The 16,104-nt window shown below is 43.3% G+C and overlaps 1 protein-coding gene across 1 annotated transcript in view; it reads right to left on the reverse strand.

The window, feature by feature from the left end:
- RYR3 (ryanodine receptor 3) overlaps positions 1 to 16,104 on the reverse strand; it is a 472,179-nt gene that overhangs the window by 298,925 nt on the left and 157,150 nt on the right. The window lies entirely within an intron of this gene.

Below are 16,104 nucleotides of genomic sequence, written 5' to 3' on the forward strand. Positions count from 1 at the left end.
TATTGAAGTTAAGATGGGTTCATGCTGGATTCTACAGGATGAGAAAAATAAAATCCCCAAGTCGCAAGGGAACAGTGACCAAGATGTCAGGAGCAATTTGACTGAGGCCTGGAGGCACACATAGGGGAAGGACACATACACAGCCTTAGTGATAAAGGGACAGGAAAGACAGAGGCTGATGTACACTGATGTCTGGGTGGGACCAAAGGAAGAAAGCCACTGGGATCTCATCACCAATAATTTGTAAGAGGTCAATGAACAGATTAGAATATGGCTCTAGACAATGGTGACCAGATTAGGAAATCCATTTACTTATTTAAGAAACCTTGATACCACAGTGTAAAAAGAGGCAATAGAGGGGATTAAGAGCTATAAAAATATATTTCTGGACAAAGAAATGTCGAGAATTATAAGAATTTATGACCTCTACAGCAATCATTCTCAATTATTTTGTGCTCAGATAATGTCATGATATTCACATCTGTTCTGGAACATTTATCAATAACAGTTAAAGAGAGCCTTCTTTGCATACTGACTAGTAATAGCTAATGCTCATTGAGTACTTTCTCTGCCAGGCACTAAGTGCTTTGCATATATTACCTCACTTAATCCTCATGACCTCCCTATGAGGTAGGGAAGATTGATGCTCCAGTTCCAGCCAAGGAAACTAAGGCACAGAGAAGTGAGGTCATCTGCCCAAGGTAATGCCTTATACTTGGCTGGGGGTTCAAATACAGGCAGTCTGTCTCCAAAGTCCCTACACTTAACTCTATGCTGCTCCTACCACTGATGAAAATATTACAAAGATATTTCACAGCTAGAATATTTTCAATCAGCACCTCCTTAAGTATGACATTTATGTAAAAGACAGTGTGGTTGGTATTGAGAGAGGAACCAAAGAACTTATATGCATAGCCCACGGATAGATAATAGTGAAGGCCTGGGGAGGGGGTGAGAGCCAGGTAGAGGGGGTCAAGGGGGAAAATAGGGGATATTTGTAATACTTCCAACAATAAAGATAAATTGAAAAACCGAAAAACACATGAAACAAGATCATTGTTCTTCAGTTTACAATCCAGTTTCACACACTTCCTTTGGGAATACGGCTTATAATCATCTTGCAGACCAAGCCTTTGTTTCCTATGTGATGTTGGCAGAGCACCGACACCATGAGAACAACAGGAATGAGAAATGAGCAGAAGTCACCAGCAGCTGTGTCTAACACTGAGCCAGGTAGCGCTGCTTCCATGGAGCTCCAATTTAAAAGTTAAAGCAAGCCTGCTGCTAAGGCACAGGTAGCCTCTCTGACGTCAACATTTTCATTTTTAAAATACGGATAATGGAACTGGCCATCTTGAAGTTCCCTTTAATTTCCAAGTGTTTGTACATTCTTCATCCGCCACCCTAACCTCAATGCCCTCGAAAATAAAATAATGTCTCACTGCTGGACCTGCTTAGTATTCCTCTTTATGAAAGTTTTAAGACCTCCTAAGCCAAGAATGGGCAATCCTACCCCAAAGGCTACTGGCCCACGGGGGCCTTACATTTTAAGTACTTTTCTACTTGAATAACTTTTCAGGGTCTCGACAGTTAGAAACTCTAAAAACCCAGTCGTCCTAGAACTTTAGTATGACGGGAAATTGGCCATTTCTCTTTATGAAAGGGATGTAACCAAGGAGAAGCTGTAACATGAGCAGACAACAGCCTTTATTTCCCACATTTCTTGCTTTGTTTTCAAAGTCTGTTCTTGTTACAGGTAATTAACTCATTTGTATGGGACTTGAGGGAGCAGACAGCTGGTCATGCAGGACAGAGCTTCACGTCCAGGAGTGCTTTTAGAACTCATAAAGCATCACTACAAGCAGCATGTGATAATATGATAAAGCATTTCTCTAAAGACCTTATGCCATAAACATATGTCATCCAGCTCAGTCTCCACAATATGATGCCATCTCAGAAGATCTGACAGAGGTCTTTCCCACCACTTCTTAGTCTACCTGCATCTGTCACCAGAATAGGAAGCCAAAAAGCCTGGTTTGAGAGTCTCCTTCTCTTCCACTTCCCCAGAGCATGTGATTTGGAGATTTCCTCTTCAGGAATGTCTGCAGCGATGGTTGGTACTGTACAGGGCGCTCTTTGGCTGAGTGATCTCAACATTCATGCACCAGTCGTATTTTTCTTTTCCTTCCAGATATTTAAAGTCCCAAGGTGCTCATGATTTAATTAGTGGCATAAAAGGATACACTTAAACAGGACAGTGAGCTGGGGGAAGAAGTATCATATGTGGGAACACTGTATCTGCCATTGGCTTATATAGTTTCCTTACAGGTTAGTTTTTCTATCTCTAGAGTGTGCTCCCTGCCTGGGCTCTCTGTGCTAGGGGATGAGGTCACATCACTTCAATGGCATGCAAAACAGCATGTGGGCAGTGGCAAGGGAAGGAACAGGGCAACAGGGATATCTGGAGAAAAACAAAATGCCACTAGCAGCTTTTGACATGTATGGAGTGCAGACCACAGAGCCATCTGACCTGCTACTCCAGCTGCCATCCTTAATTAAACTCCACACCCACCTGAGATCTCCTCTCCACATTCCCCAAGAATGAGCAAAGGCCACTGGTCCAGCAAAGCTAATTTGTTTGCAGTGTGCGAGTCCCCCAGGAGGCCAGCTCATTGTCTCTGTACTCCAGGGCCTGTGCCTCAGTCACTCTGCCTGGCAGGCATGGGACAGTGTTTGATGATTCTTAGCACGGAGAGAAGGGCTCTGTTGACATCTGTTCTGAAACAGCTCCTCATCACTCTCCCCAGCCCTGTCCTTAGCCTAGAGAAGCACTACATTTCCAAATGTCCTACAGAAAACCTTGAAAAGCCAGGGCCATGGGTAAGCCAGGCACTAGGTATTCATTTAGCCCCCCTATATAAAAAATAGTGGGAAGGAGGCCTACGGACCCTTCAAGTTCCATAAACCTATGTAACGTCTTCCTCACTGCAATAAAAGTATTTTTCTGGGACTTATTAGATCCAAGATAGGGGGAATCTGATACTCCTATTACTAGATTAATTTAGCATTTTTCTACCTAGCATCCCACAATAAGTGCTCGGTACTGTACTAGTCAAGTCTTCAAGGAAATGCAGAGGTGAGTTAATTACAAGAAGGGGGATTGACATTCTTCTATTACACTGTTAACCACAGTCTGTTTTGACTTATACAGTTCATGTGGTATAGTCTGATTCACTAGATTGTGGGTATTGAAAAATGTGTCTTATTTTACTTTTGATATCCCCAATACATAGAACAGTAAGTGCTCAACTCCTCAACTCAAGTCTTCGTGAACTGACTCTGTGTCCCAAAAGACCATCCAAGAATACGTGGCTGCGGTTACAGACAAACTGCACTGAGCACTCACCTGCCTAATTGTGTCCATTCCCCAAGTTTCCTGCTTACTGTTTAACAGACCCCTCTTCTCTAATATCATGGGTCACCTCCCACTTCTCTGTTAATCAATCTGTTTCTTACCCAAACATGCCTCAATAATTCACCCTGTAACAGCATCAGTGGCTTTGAATTAAAAGCAATATAGAACATATTGGTTAAGAGTGAACGCTACAGTCTACTACAACCTGAGGTCCTGTCTCTGTTCAACTACTAATTAGCTGAATGATGTTAGGCAGGTAACTTAGTCTCTCTGTACCTTAGTTTCCTGATGTGTAAAATAAAGATGTAAGAGTACCCACTTCTCAGAATGAACTACATTTTTATGTTTAAAGAGCTTAAAATAGAAATCTGGTACATAATAAGTACTCATAAATGTCAGATCTTATCCCACACAGCACTGTAAAATCAAAACATCAATAACTCACTTAAATGCTCATTTATATAACTAACATTTTTGAAGTTCTTATTTTGTGTAAAGATAAAGCAAAACCTCTGCCCTTCAAAGCTGTGTGGTCTCGTGGAGTGTGGGGGAAGCAAATGGACAATTTCCAAAGTATGATTTGAAACGTCCAGAGGTGAGTGAGAATGCAAGTAAAGGAGGGTACAGAGCTGAATGTGGCAGGGGTAGAGGACGGGGCGGGAGTAGAGGAGAGAGCGTGGGGGCAGGAGGGGGATGGGGAAGCCAGCAGAGGAAGCTGAGAAGTGAGGCTGAGGAAAAGTAGGTGTTAGACTGAGAAGTCTCGAATCCCCTTGTCAAGAGGTTTGGACTTTGTCTTCAGAGCAATGGAGCACCATTAAAGGAAGTTATGCAGGACATGATGTAACCAAATTTGCATCTCTGAAAGATCACTGCAGGTGCAGTGTGAAGGAGGCTAGACCAAGGCGGAGAAGCAAATTAGGTGGTTGTTGCAATAAACTAGTTACTAAGTGACAATGGCATGAGCTATAAGGTAATGGCACTGGAGAGGAAGATAAGGGAATGAATTTGAAATATCTTGAGAAATTAGGAAAGATAAGACGTGGTGATTAACTGGACGTGGGAGATGATGTAGGAGGAGTGGAAGACCAGTGTATCTACTGGATGGTAAAGAGTGAAAAAAAGATGGGGTTCAGCAAGAACAAGCCACACCAAGCATCCGAACGACCACAGAGACACTGATCACTCTTGGCAAACTGTCCACTGGAATCTCCCACTTGGGCCAACAGAGTGATGGGAGGGCGGAGGGGTCACTGGGACTATGTATGGGCATCTCTGCAGATGTCAGAGAGGTAGGCTCGCCTGGGAAAAGAGGTGGCATTCAAGAAAATGACACATATCCTCCACAAAAAGAGAATTCCCAGAGACCTAGCGACCAAAGTCAGCCCAGTTAACCTCACTTTCCTTTCCCACTTCCATCAAGCTGTCATCCGGCATTTAGAGAGCATGGCAATACGTATTCGGTACTGTACTCATGCTGCGGGGAACAAAAGAGAAAAGACAGACGTGTTTTCTATCCTTTAAGGACTTTTTAACCTTGAAGACACAGACCTACTCTACACGAGACTTTATGAAACAATGCCAATGGGTATAATCAATGCGAATTTGAGGGGTATGAATTATACACCCTGCAGGACTCAGAGCCCTATCAAAGATGTGATTGGAAAAGGCCAGTCCAGGCTGGAGGTTGGCCTGAGGAGGGTTTATGTTGGCAAAGAGTTCCTGGCACAGAGCAATGACTCAAAGTTTTGTTTAATGAGTGAACAAAATGAAACAGCTATTCTTTTCATTTTTTTGGTGTATCTACCCTTTCCTTTTGTTTAAAATTCCATTAGTTGAAGCAGCATTATTAAGTTATGGGCTTTACAGAACCTTTCCCTTACTTTGTCTTTTCACCAAAGGAAAAGGTCAAGCTCTGGAAGTCTTATGAGTCAGTAAAGAGAGTGAGCAAAGCAAGGAGAAAGTAGTGAGTAACTCCTGCTTGCTGATTTTTCCACCTGTACCTCCCACTCCAGTCCCAGGACTGAGCAGGTGGATTCATGCCATTGATACTATGTCATACATGTGGGCTGGTGGGTTTACATGGACTCAGCCCTACGACCGTGGCAGGCTGCAGAGTCTCACCTGCAAAGTGAAGTAACTTCTAATGTCAATCCATGGGCAGAAGGAGTGACTATGAGAATAGAAGCCAGAGCTAAGGAAGTAGTGCTGAGATAGCTGGGAGAAGTGAGTCTCGCATTCTTGGACCCACATTAGGGGGAGTCAACATAGCCTGTGGGGTGTTCTTGGGCAGATGTTACAGAAGCATCCAACCAGTGACAAGTCTGAGGGTAGGAAGCAAGGGACTTGGGCAGGTAATTCTTTCCTCTGGGGTTCCACATAAACAAGGACAGGAGCAGTGAGTATGTTAATTAAGATCAGAAAATTTAAGCCAGAATGTAGGAATACATTGGCCCTTCCATCTTTACTTTTCTTGTGTTCTTCCATAGTGTTTAACAAAAAAAAATTTTTTGGAAGTTCTAGCCTGTTTTGGTTGGATTATGTAAAGTAAGAAAAGATTCTTGGTCTAGAAGTGAGCCAGAACATTAAACAGAGCAAAGTGCTCCCCTGTGGCCCATGAGATGATAGTAAGGGTAATCAAACAGGAGAACCACAGGACAGGATCCACTAAGAGGACACCCCTATTCAAGAACAAGACTTGAAACTTCGTGCCGCTTGAGACTGCCTAGTCTGGGAGGAAATATGGCTGGTGTTCATTCTCCTGGCTCTAGGTTTCAAGTTGGGTGTATAACGGGAGACTATTTCTCCAAGGGAACCTTGTCTGCTGGTTAACAGGCAGAGCTGGTCTCAGTCTTCAGTGGCCTGGCTTCTACATGCTTTGTGTTTGTTCCATTGCACTACACTGCTTCAAACAGGACTGACAGCCATCTCCCTATGATGGTTCAAGGTAGTCCCACTCAGAGTCCCACTCAGAAGACTTCCCAAGCCCTCGGGGGCAGAAAATCATTCTATCTTGCAGAAAATGTTCCAGGTCAACCAGGCCCCTTGGGTACAGTGTGGCCTTGGCTAAGGACCACTGTTCATGGAATAGCCTCAGGAGAGCCAGAGATGGCACGTGTAATTTGCATGTCAGGGGTTTAAAGCACTTTATAGACATTATCTCATCCACCTCCAGCAGACATGAGCTCATTCCTATCTATTATTGATAATACATAATTATTGGTATTGTGTTTATACTACAAAGCTAGAGCAAGTCAATGACCAAACTGATACCCACATCCCATCCTAACCAGGTTTTATTTAAGCGTTTAGGCTGTTCAGTGCTTTTTAAACCTACCTTTACCACTTCTGCTAAGTTTTTGATAGATTATAATAAAGTTACATAGTAAATCTAAAGCTGTTGCCAAGTCTCTGGATTTCTACACAAATAGATATCTTAACATCCATTTCAGAGTGGGTCAACTAAGACACAAGGGAATTAGGTAAAACTATGGGCAAGTGGAGAAACAAGAATAGACTCCATATACACATTTTAAGTGTCTCTATTTACCTGTCTATATACTTGTACCAAGTATTAGGTTAAACGCTTTATAAATATTATCTCATTTAACCCTTACCTCAACCCTGGCAAGGAAGAGATTCTAGCCATTTTACAGATGAGAAAACTGGGACTCAGAAAGATTGAAACACTTCTCCACAATCATATGCTGCAAACTGCATTTAAATCCTGAATTTCAAACTCAGCTCTTTCTGACTCATGCTGTGTCAACATTCCTGAAGAGAAGGTCACATCCCTACCAGAAGGTTACAGAATTCTATTCTCACTAGGCTACCCCTTCTGCCAACTCGTGTACTTTAATAAAAACTTAAAGAATATATATTAGGTTCTTGACTATTTCGGCAAGAGTTCACTATTTTGGAATAACCACTGGAAATGCAAAGACTATAGACTGCAGTTAGTGGGACCACCAGGGTTCCAGAGCTTTATAGAAATCACGATTTCTGGCGGGCAAGCCCACTTCCATCTTTCTGTGCACGTCTGCAATCTGGGACTGACTTACCACGTAAGCTTTCCTTCCCAAAGGCACCTCGACTCTGGACACGAGGGGGCAGCTTTCCTCCAAGGAATGTGTGCATTTTAAACATCTGTATATCCAGATTTTAAACATTTCGAGGGAAGAGATTTTGCTTGCATAAAGGGCCGTTACCATAGAACAAAGTTACAATACATAAAATGTTGCCTAAGTTTTCTAGTTTTAAAATGTTTTGTTATGGTAAAGGTAAAGATAGAAGGCTTTTCCTGAGATTACATCCAGAAACTATTCAAAATAGTCGAGGTCCAATTTTTGCTTGGACTTTGCTAACAAAAGCCATTACATGTGGACAGTAAGGTGAACAAAATTAAAACTTACAGCTGGAAAACATTATTTTGGGAGAAGAGCAGAGGAAGATGTATCTTTTTTTAAAAAAATGAAGTAAAAAAGGTCCCTTCTGATGCCTGAGGAATTACCACCGTCTCCAGGTGGTTCTTCATTCTAGGGATGAGTGAGAGCTGCCCTGAACCTACAGCTGTGGAAAGTCACCACAGCAGGGCAAGGAGACTTACTAAGCAGAACCATCCACAGCCACGAACGGAGCGATTATAGGGTCTGATGCCATGCTGGCCTGAGCTTTACTCCAAGAGCCAGAATCCAGAAGGAAAGAGATGAAAGAAGTTGATTATGTGCAAGAAAAAAAGAAAAGATTATCAAGTTATAGAAAGGTGTTGATATTTTAAAAAAATAAAAGGTTTCTACAAGGAAATTAAATATTAACTTAAGAACACTCGCTGTAATATTTTCTATATAAGGGAAGTATCACTACCACCTAGAAACAGGAAATCCAAATTGCAGGCCAACTTTCCCTTGACAAAAGTCTTGCCAAGAAACGCCAACCCAAAGTGATAAAGGACTGGAAACACTCACAGTCACTGCTTCTTTACCTCATCCCTCAAATGCCTGCATTCTGGCTGTTTAACTGACACTGATTGACAGAACCATTAGGTCTAACCTCTTTTAGGGACAATGTTTATTAATTCAAGTGACAGCAACATTTGCCGCATCGATTATCCTTTTAATGATGCTCAGAGATGTCTCAGATGAGCTCACATAAATAGGAGCTTGTTCTGGAAGCAATGATGCAGAAACACGGTGGCCGAAGAATGTCCTGGGTAAGGCGGCTAACGTTTCAGATTCCTGGGACCCTTCTCCAGTGGGTCCCTAAAAGGAGTCTCCCAGGAATTCTCCAGGAGCTCTCTGACTCCTCTTTGAGAGACACTGCAGAGCAACTGGATCAAACAAGTAAAATCAAGCCCTTGGAGAATAACCGATTCTTACTCTAAATCTTTTGTTAAAGAGTTCATCAAAATATAAGAATTTCTTTCAAATGAGGAACCCAGTAATTTGAAATGCATGTGATTGTTGTTTTTATGATCTTGCCTCCTAGGGCCCCAACCAAAAATAACACCAAGATGCCCTGGGCAACTATATTCCGCCATGCCTCGGTTATTTCTGGCAAGTTAAGAAAAGTGTTACTAAGAGTCTGGCGAAAATTAGTGCTGGGAAGCCCGTGTTCTTTAAAATAAAGAAGGGGCAGACAACAAATCAGAGAAAGCACTGGGCAGCTGGCTTGTCAAACTGCCTGCTGGGGGGAAGCATAGCTGACAGGCTGGATGGCTGATTGGGTTCCTGACTGAGCCAAGCTTTCCTCCCTGCCTGGCATGGTCAGCTCATTAAGTAACAAAGGTGCCAAAGGGTGGACACTTGGAACATTTGCACCAGGAAAAACAAGAGGGGCAGCAAATAATACCTGCTGTTGATGGGCAGAGAAAACTGAAACAATGACTCCATAGGATATTAATATATGACCATAAATAAAACCCTAGCTTAATCAGCACAGGTAATACAACAAAGTCTATGGATATGTAATGGGACCCTGAAACCCCCCGTTTTCAATGGGACCTGCCCGGAGAAACGGGAGCTGTTATTCTGAAGAGCTTGCCTATCAGAAGAATAGCTGAGATCCAAGAAGAAAGAAGGCAGCGCGTGGGGAAGGAGGTGAAGCCGCACGCACGCTCAGTGCTCCGACGAAGGCAGGCGCCCAGCATGAGCCGGGCAGGGCTGGGCCAGGACGCGGAGTTAGGCGCAGGTGTGATGGGCAGAAACATCGGGATGAGGGGAGAGCGGGCTGGGCAGGCTGGCAGGAAAGCCTCGCCTTGCCCTTCATGCTTTAGCCTCGCACTTGCTTTACTTTAGTTTTGGTGGAGAGAAACTGACCAGCATGCGCCTCCCACACATTTCTTTCTATTTGGCTCCCACTCTCCTCCCTCTGGACTGATGATGTGGTTGTTGGGGAACTCAGAAGCCACGGTGAGGCTTTCCTCTATTAGCAGGCGGCGGCATCCAGCAGCTGCAGGGCGGGAGAATGTGTCTCTTGGCCTTTTCACTGCACAACAGGAAGGGAAGACTGAGGAGAGCGTTACGAGGCGCCCACGAGAGCTGAGAACACGCCAGGCTGGAACGGAAGGCTGACAGGGAGAACGGAGACACTGGGTGCACAAAGGCAGTGCTGTCCCCTGAGGTGCACCTGTCATCAGCATCACTTATTTGGAAGAAAGTCCAGTGTACTGGGTCCTCCCTCACTGCAGCACCAGCTCCGGTGGGGCTCATGGACTCAGGATCTGAAGTGAGCAAAGAACTCAGAATGACAAAGGGCAAGATGACAGCTGGCTTCCAAATGGTTTGAGTTTTCCCCCAGTGCCTCCTTCCTACTCTCAGACTGAATCCAAATTCTACGATGGAAACGCAGATTTTATTTTTGGTCCCCTTCATAGAACTTTTGCTTCAATAGAAATAAGCATATCACTATAAACTAAGTTCAGGATTTAAAAATGTTTGGTGGGAATATATAAATAGATGTTAACTTTGCAGTTTTAAAAGTCTTTGTGGAAATAAGTTACAAATATTCTTCTCCAATATGGAAAAAGCCTCCCTATACCCTCATGGAAAACTAGACCCTATCCCCTCCAAATGCCTCATAGTATCTGAGTGAAACTCCTACCACTAGATGTTTACATTTGCAAGAATTAGTACTACAGGTGAGGATTAGTACTCATGCAAGAATTAGTATTCATGCAAAGATTAGTACTACATGCAAGGATTAGTACTATGTGTGAGGATTAGTACTCATGCAAGGTTTAGTACTCGTGCAAGGATTTAGTACTACATGCAAGGATTAGTAACTACATGCAAGGATTAGTACTGTGTGCAAGGATTAGTACTATGTGCAAGGATTAGTACTCATGCAAGGATTAGTACTAGGTGCGAGGATTAGGACTACATGTGAGGATTAGCCCTACATGCCCCCATTTGAAGGGGACATCATCATGTAGTTCTCACCACAGATATTTTAAAACATGTACCTAAAACAGGGATTTAGCACTGCCAGTCAGTAGCTTCACAAGTTAAAAACGTTCCCTTAATAATAAGCACTGCTTCAGTGGATGGTAAGAGAGAGAGACACCTATCACCTCGTCGGACTATTATCTTCTCCAACAGCATCACCCTTACCAAGAAGCATTCTAAGTGTGGAGGATGGGTAATCATCAAAATGCCCATTGACCTGTGGGGACCTGCTGGATCTCATTCTCTCCAAACCTTCCCCACTGAAGTCACTCAGGGCGTGAGCTAGCACTGATCAACACAAGAAAAGCATTAGGAGACTCAGTCTCTTCCTACTTGAACCCAAACCACCCCTCAGCATCCGGTGAAGCTGGCCAGGAAATACCATGTCAAACACTGCCTCTGCCCAACCATCCAAGTTCACGTGGCTGGGCCTTCACTTGAGTTCCTTTCCTCAGCTCTGCTAAGGAGCCCATCCACAGTGAGGACAGATTATGACCTTTCCTTTCTCTTCCCCTCCTGGATAACCAGGAGTTACCTCCAGTTCAGAATGGTTAACTTGGTGCCATGAAAGAGAATGAACATATCGATGGAAACTAAGGCAGCAATGTCACACCTCAAAAAGGTAAGTCCTGCCCTGGCTGATGTTGCTCAGTGGTTACAGCATCAGCCCACACACCAAAGGGTCTCTGGTCCTTTTCTGGTCAGGGGCACATACATGGGTTGCAGGTTTGATCCCCGGCCCTGGTTGGGGTGCATGCAGGAGGCAACCAATTGATGTGTTTCTCTCACATTGATGTTTCTTTCTCTCTCTCTCTCTCTCCCCCCCCCCCCCTTTCTACTCTCTAAAGAAATCAATGAAAAAAATATTCTCAGGTGAGGATTAACAACAACAATAACAAAAAAGGTAAGTCCTTGCTCATGGTGACCTTAACAAAGTCTGCCAGGCCCTATGAAAATTAATGCTTCGAATTAGCCCGTTGCTCTCCAGTGGCATCTGTCCTTATGTTCTCAGTGAACAAGGCAGAGATGAAAGCCATGATTGGCTTCCTATTAAACGTCCACTTTATGGGAAAGAGGCAAGTTCATTTATTACTATAGCAATTGAAAACTTTCCGTGGCAGGTTGTAGGTCAGTGAACGGGGTGCTAATGAAATCAAGGTCATAGCTGTGCTTCATTTTGGGATGATTCTGCACACCTAAGTTGGCTGGCTACGTCAATACTTAGACAAGGAAACAGGGGTATAAGATCAGTGACTAAGAATTCAGACCTGCTGCAATCTCTGAAAGTGTCGAATCATGCAGGAGTTTGTTAAAAAATAACAGCTGATTTCTGGCTCCACCCAAGACAAGGATGGGGATTGAAGGACATGCTCACTCAAGTTTGGGAACTGCTGCCCTTCTGGGTGAGCTCTGTGCCAAACCCCCGAAACTTAGCTGATCTTTAAGGATAAAGCATTCTTGGCATAATTTACCTGGGAAATTGGGTAGTGATCAAAACCACAGCACTACGTTTTCAACTTGAAAAGCGATCAGAGGAGGTTGTGGACACTTTCTCATGAACATCAAAAGTTCTCATCTTTTTTGGATGTATTTTTCACCAAAAAGTAATACCCTTTAGCTGTTTTCTAGAGGTTTTGCTAAAGGGTAATATTAGACCTTCTGCCTTTACTCAGTCTCAAAGTTTGCATTAAATTCTAAAAACTCTCCCTGTCTTTAGGTAAAAGAAGTCAAGTTGTCTGAACCTAGATTCCACAGCTAACCAGGGTAATAATTCACATTTCACATCTCAAGTGACTGCTCTTGGGATGGAGGAGGTGGGGTAGAGATCAATTATTCCACCCTCCGTGTTCTGAGGCAGCAGAGCACCTGAACCACCCAGAAGACATGATAATCCGTTCTGTCTTGAAGTAGAAGTATCTTGGGATGTACCAGGAAGAGCTAAGGTAGGGCTTGAGGCAAAAATCTTTGATGAAAGAGCTCTAATAAGAAATGGATCATTAGGTCAAGGCGTGTTTTCTTAAATTTTGTAAAACATTCCATAGCTGAAGAACAGCTGTTTGAGAGCAGCTTCCAAACAGCTTTCTTGCACCAGTTGTCCTTGTCTTCTAAAGGCTTTGGATAAAGCTGAGCTGAGTTTAAGTAGAAAGAAAGAAAAGCGATTTGAAAACATCCTAACAGAGAAAGCAGCTGAATCCTGGAATGACTGCATTAGGAACACTTTGTAATCATTCTCTGAAATAACGTGAATGAAGAAAAATAAAATCCTCCTCAGTGTTTTGAATTACTTAAAATCGCCTATTTGCTATGTGCCGGGAAATTAAGAACAAACAAGATACTGTTTGCAAGTGATTCAGAAAATATTTCAGATCATATACTTTGTTAAAGTCACTATTTAAAAAGAATAAAGTGATTGAATAAACTACTGAAAAAGAGAAAGCTGTGAATTTAAAAGTCTGAAAATTTTAATTTCTAGGACAATTTTAAACATTTCCTTCATAAAACTCTTCTTACATGGCGGACAGGCAATCAGACCTGAGATATTATTATTTTTAATCCTCACCTGAGGATATTTTTTTTTAATTGATTTTAGAGAGAGAAAAAGTGGGGGGAGAGAGTGAGAGAGAAACATCTACCGGTTGCCTTCCATACCCACCCTGACTGAGGACTGAATCCCAAACCTTCTGGTGTATGGGACGACACTCCAACCATCTGAGTCACCGGGCCAGGGCAGACCTGAGGTGTTACTTAGCATAATATGTTCTAGCAAGTTTCAGGGAGAGCAAAACCAGGTGTCTTGAATCATTACCCAGTGTCCTTTGTAAATAATAGTTTGTGAATTAGGACCATTTACATAATTTCAAAAGATCACATAAAAAGTCATAACTGTGACTTAAGTTTCTTCGCCAGGTTTTAAAATACCCATGAAGAAAAAAAAAAATAAAAAAAGATATACCCGTGAAGTGGCTTGGGTTCTTAATGCTCAAGTTCTAGCACAAGGGCAATGCAGTGTTTTTCTTCCACGGAAAAAGCAACAACTGGAAAAGAGACATTCTAATCACAGAAAAGAAAAAAAAACGGCAAGTCTTTGTGATCCAATTAGTAAGTTCAGGAGTTGGTGAAGGAAGAAAAAATACTGCTAATCGAGACCAAAATAGCAGCTATTAGGTCTGAAGAGCAAAGTACTGCGCGTGGCGGGGGAGCAGGGGTATGACTAATACCTGCTCATAATTCACCTGGGGCCATCTGCCTGCTGTGTAAAAGCAAATGACAAATGGACAGCAGAGCGGTGGCGCCACTTTACACACTGAATAAATTCTTTGTGAAGATTCCACCTCTACGGTACAGGCTGTCTTTAAATAAAAAGAGGGGACTGGTATTGCCTCAAGCAGATAAGTTACCATGACAGCATTAATAACTCCAGCAGGAAGGAGGACAATATACATGAGGAGAGATCTCGGGGTTAAAAGGCTGGACTTTTTAACTAGGTCCTCGGGCCCAGCAAATGACAAATGCATTAATAAATTTGACGTGTGCTGCACTTGACTTTTATGCTATTTCTTTGGATCTGTTTCCCTTCTCACCTCTGGACTGTAAGTAATAACAGAGCATGGGGCTCAATGTGAATGTAGAAATAGGAATAAAACTTCCCAAAAAAACACATTTCAGCTGCTATTTGGGAAGAAATGGAAGAGGGAGCTATGTTTTTCACAAACTGAGCATAGTTAGGATTGTGCTCCAGCCCTTCAGCTTGATGAATTCACATATAGACCAACATGAAGTGAGTCTTTTTGTCCTATTTGCACAAAACAATAAATAGTCCCTGGCCCAAGCTGAACAGTAACTCAAGGCAGAGTAGCTGCTCAATGTAAAGCGCCTACCCTGGTCCCCAAGGACACCATCAGAGGCCAACCCACCGTGCATGCAGGACTGTGCAGAACACTCCCAGCCCCCCGTTTACCCCCACATGTTGGACAGCAAGGCTTGAACTTGTAAACAGGTACTCCGGCGGCTAAGAGAAAAAGAATGACTACCCAGCCTCCACATCCTGGGTGTGTCTGCAGGGCCCCCGTCCTCCAGAAGGCTTCAGGACTAAACTCACCAAGGCAAGTACCTTTGTTTTCTTTAGACAACTGACAGTGTGTAAATTCTCTGCTGTAGTATTTTTCCTCTTTCGTACTCTCATTTCCTAATGCTTTCACCCTCCAATCTCCTGACCCATCCCCTCCCCGCTTTCAACTCTGCTGGAATATCTACTTCACGGTCAACACACTCCATCTTCCACCCCCTGCCTTCTCCCTGAAAACTGCCGGAACAGACAAAATCTGTCTCGTCCCAAAGGACCCCACTTCCCTTGGGGATCTCCCAATTACAGGATGCTCATTCTCTCCTACTGCAGGTAACCCGGGGTTGGGAGATGGGGTCTGTGTCTTTCTCCTGCCCAGCACTATTTCTAGATTACTCTGCCGCAAATTAACTCCTGTTTCTTTAAGTTTCCTACACTTGGTAACATCAGCTTCCACTCCCTTTTTTTTTTTTTTTTGCTATTTCTGTGACCTTCCCATCCTCACTGAAACCTCTGGCTCCTTTTCATTCCTGCTCTTGGTGATTAAACATTCACATTGTTACTTGTTGAATTGTGTCCCTTCAAAATTATGTTGAAGTCCTAACCCTGGTAACCTTGAATATGACCTTATTTGGAAATAGGGTCTTTACAGATGTAATCAAGTTAAGAGAATGGAGCCTAACCTAATATGACTGAATGTCCTTATAAGAAAAGGAAACCGCCATGTGAACACGGACACGCACAGAGAAAAGGGCCACACAAAGACGTTGGCAGGACTGGAGTTACACTGCCACACACCCGAGGACACCTGGGGCAACCAGCAACTGGAGTGAACGGACAAGAAGAGATCCTCCTGTGGAGGCTTTGGAAGGAGCACAGCTCTGCCAGCACCTTTATTTCAGGTTCTATTCTGCAGAACTGTAAGAGAATAAATTTCTGTTGTTTAAGCCACCTAGTTTGTGGGAATTTGTTACAGGAGCCCTGGGAAAATAATGTGCTATATGAATAACCTATCACATATTATGGCCTCTGAGTCACTTTGCTTCCTTATCAATGGCATTCTACACTCCAGTGCAGCCACCCTCTATCACCGTCAGATCCCTGGGGCCTGTTTTCAGCCAAAATGCTCCACTCTGAAACAACTGATTGACACGCTCCACGGTCTACCCATCCACTCCTCTTCCAGC

Source organism: Miniopterus schreibersii, assembly GCF_964146895.1.
Source record: "Miniopterus schreibersii genome assembly, chromosome: 1".
NCBI lineage: Eukaryota > Metazoa > Chordata > Mammalia > Chiroptera > Miniopteridae > Miniopterus > Miniopterus schreibersii.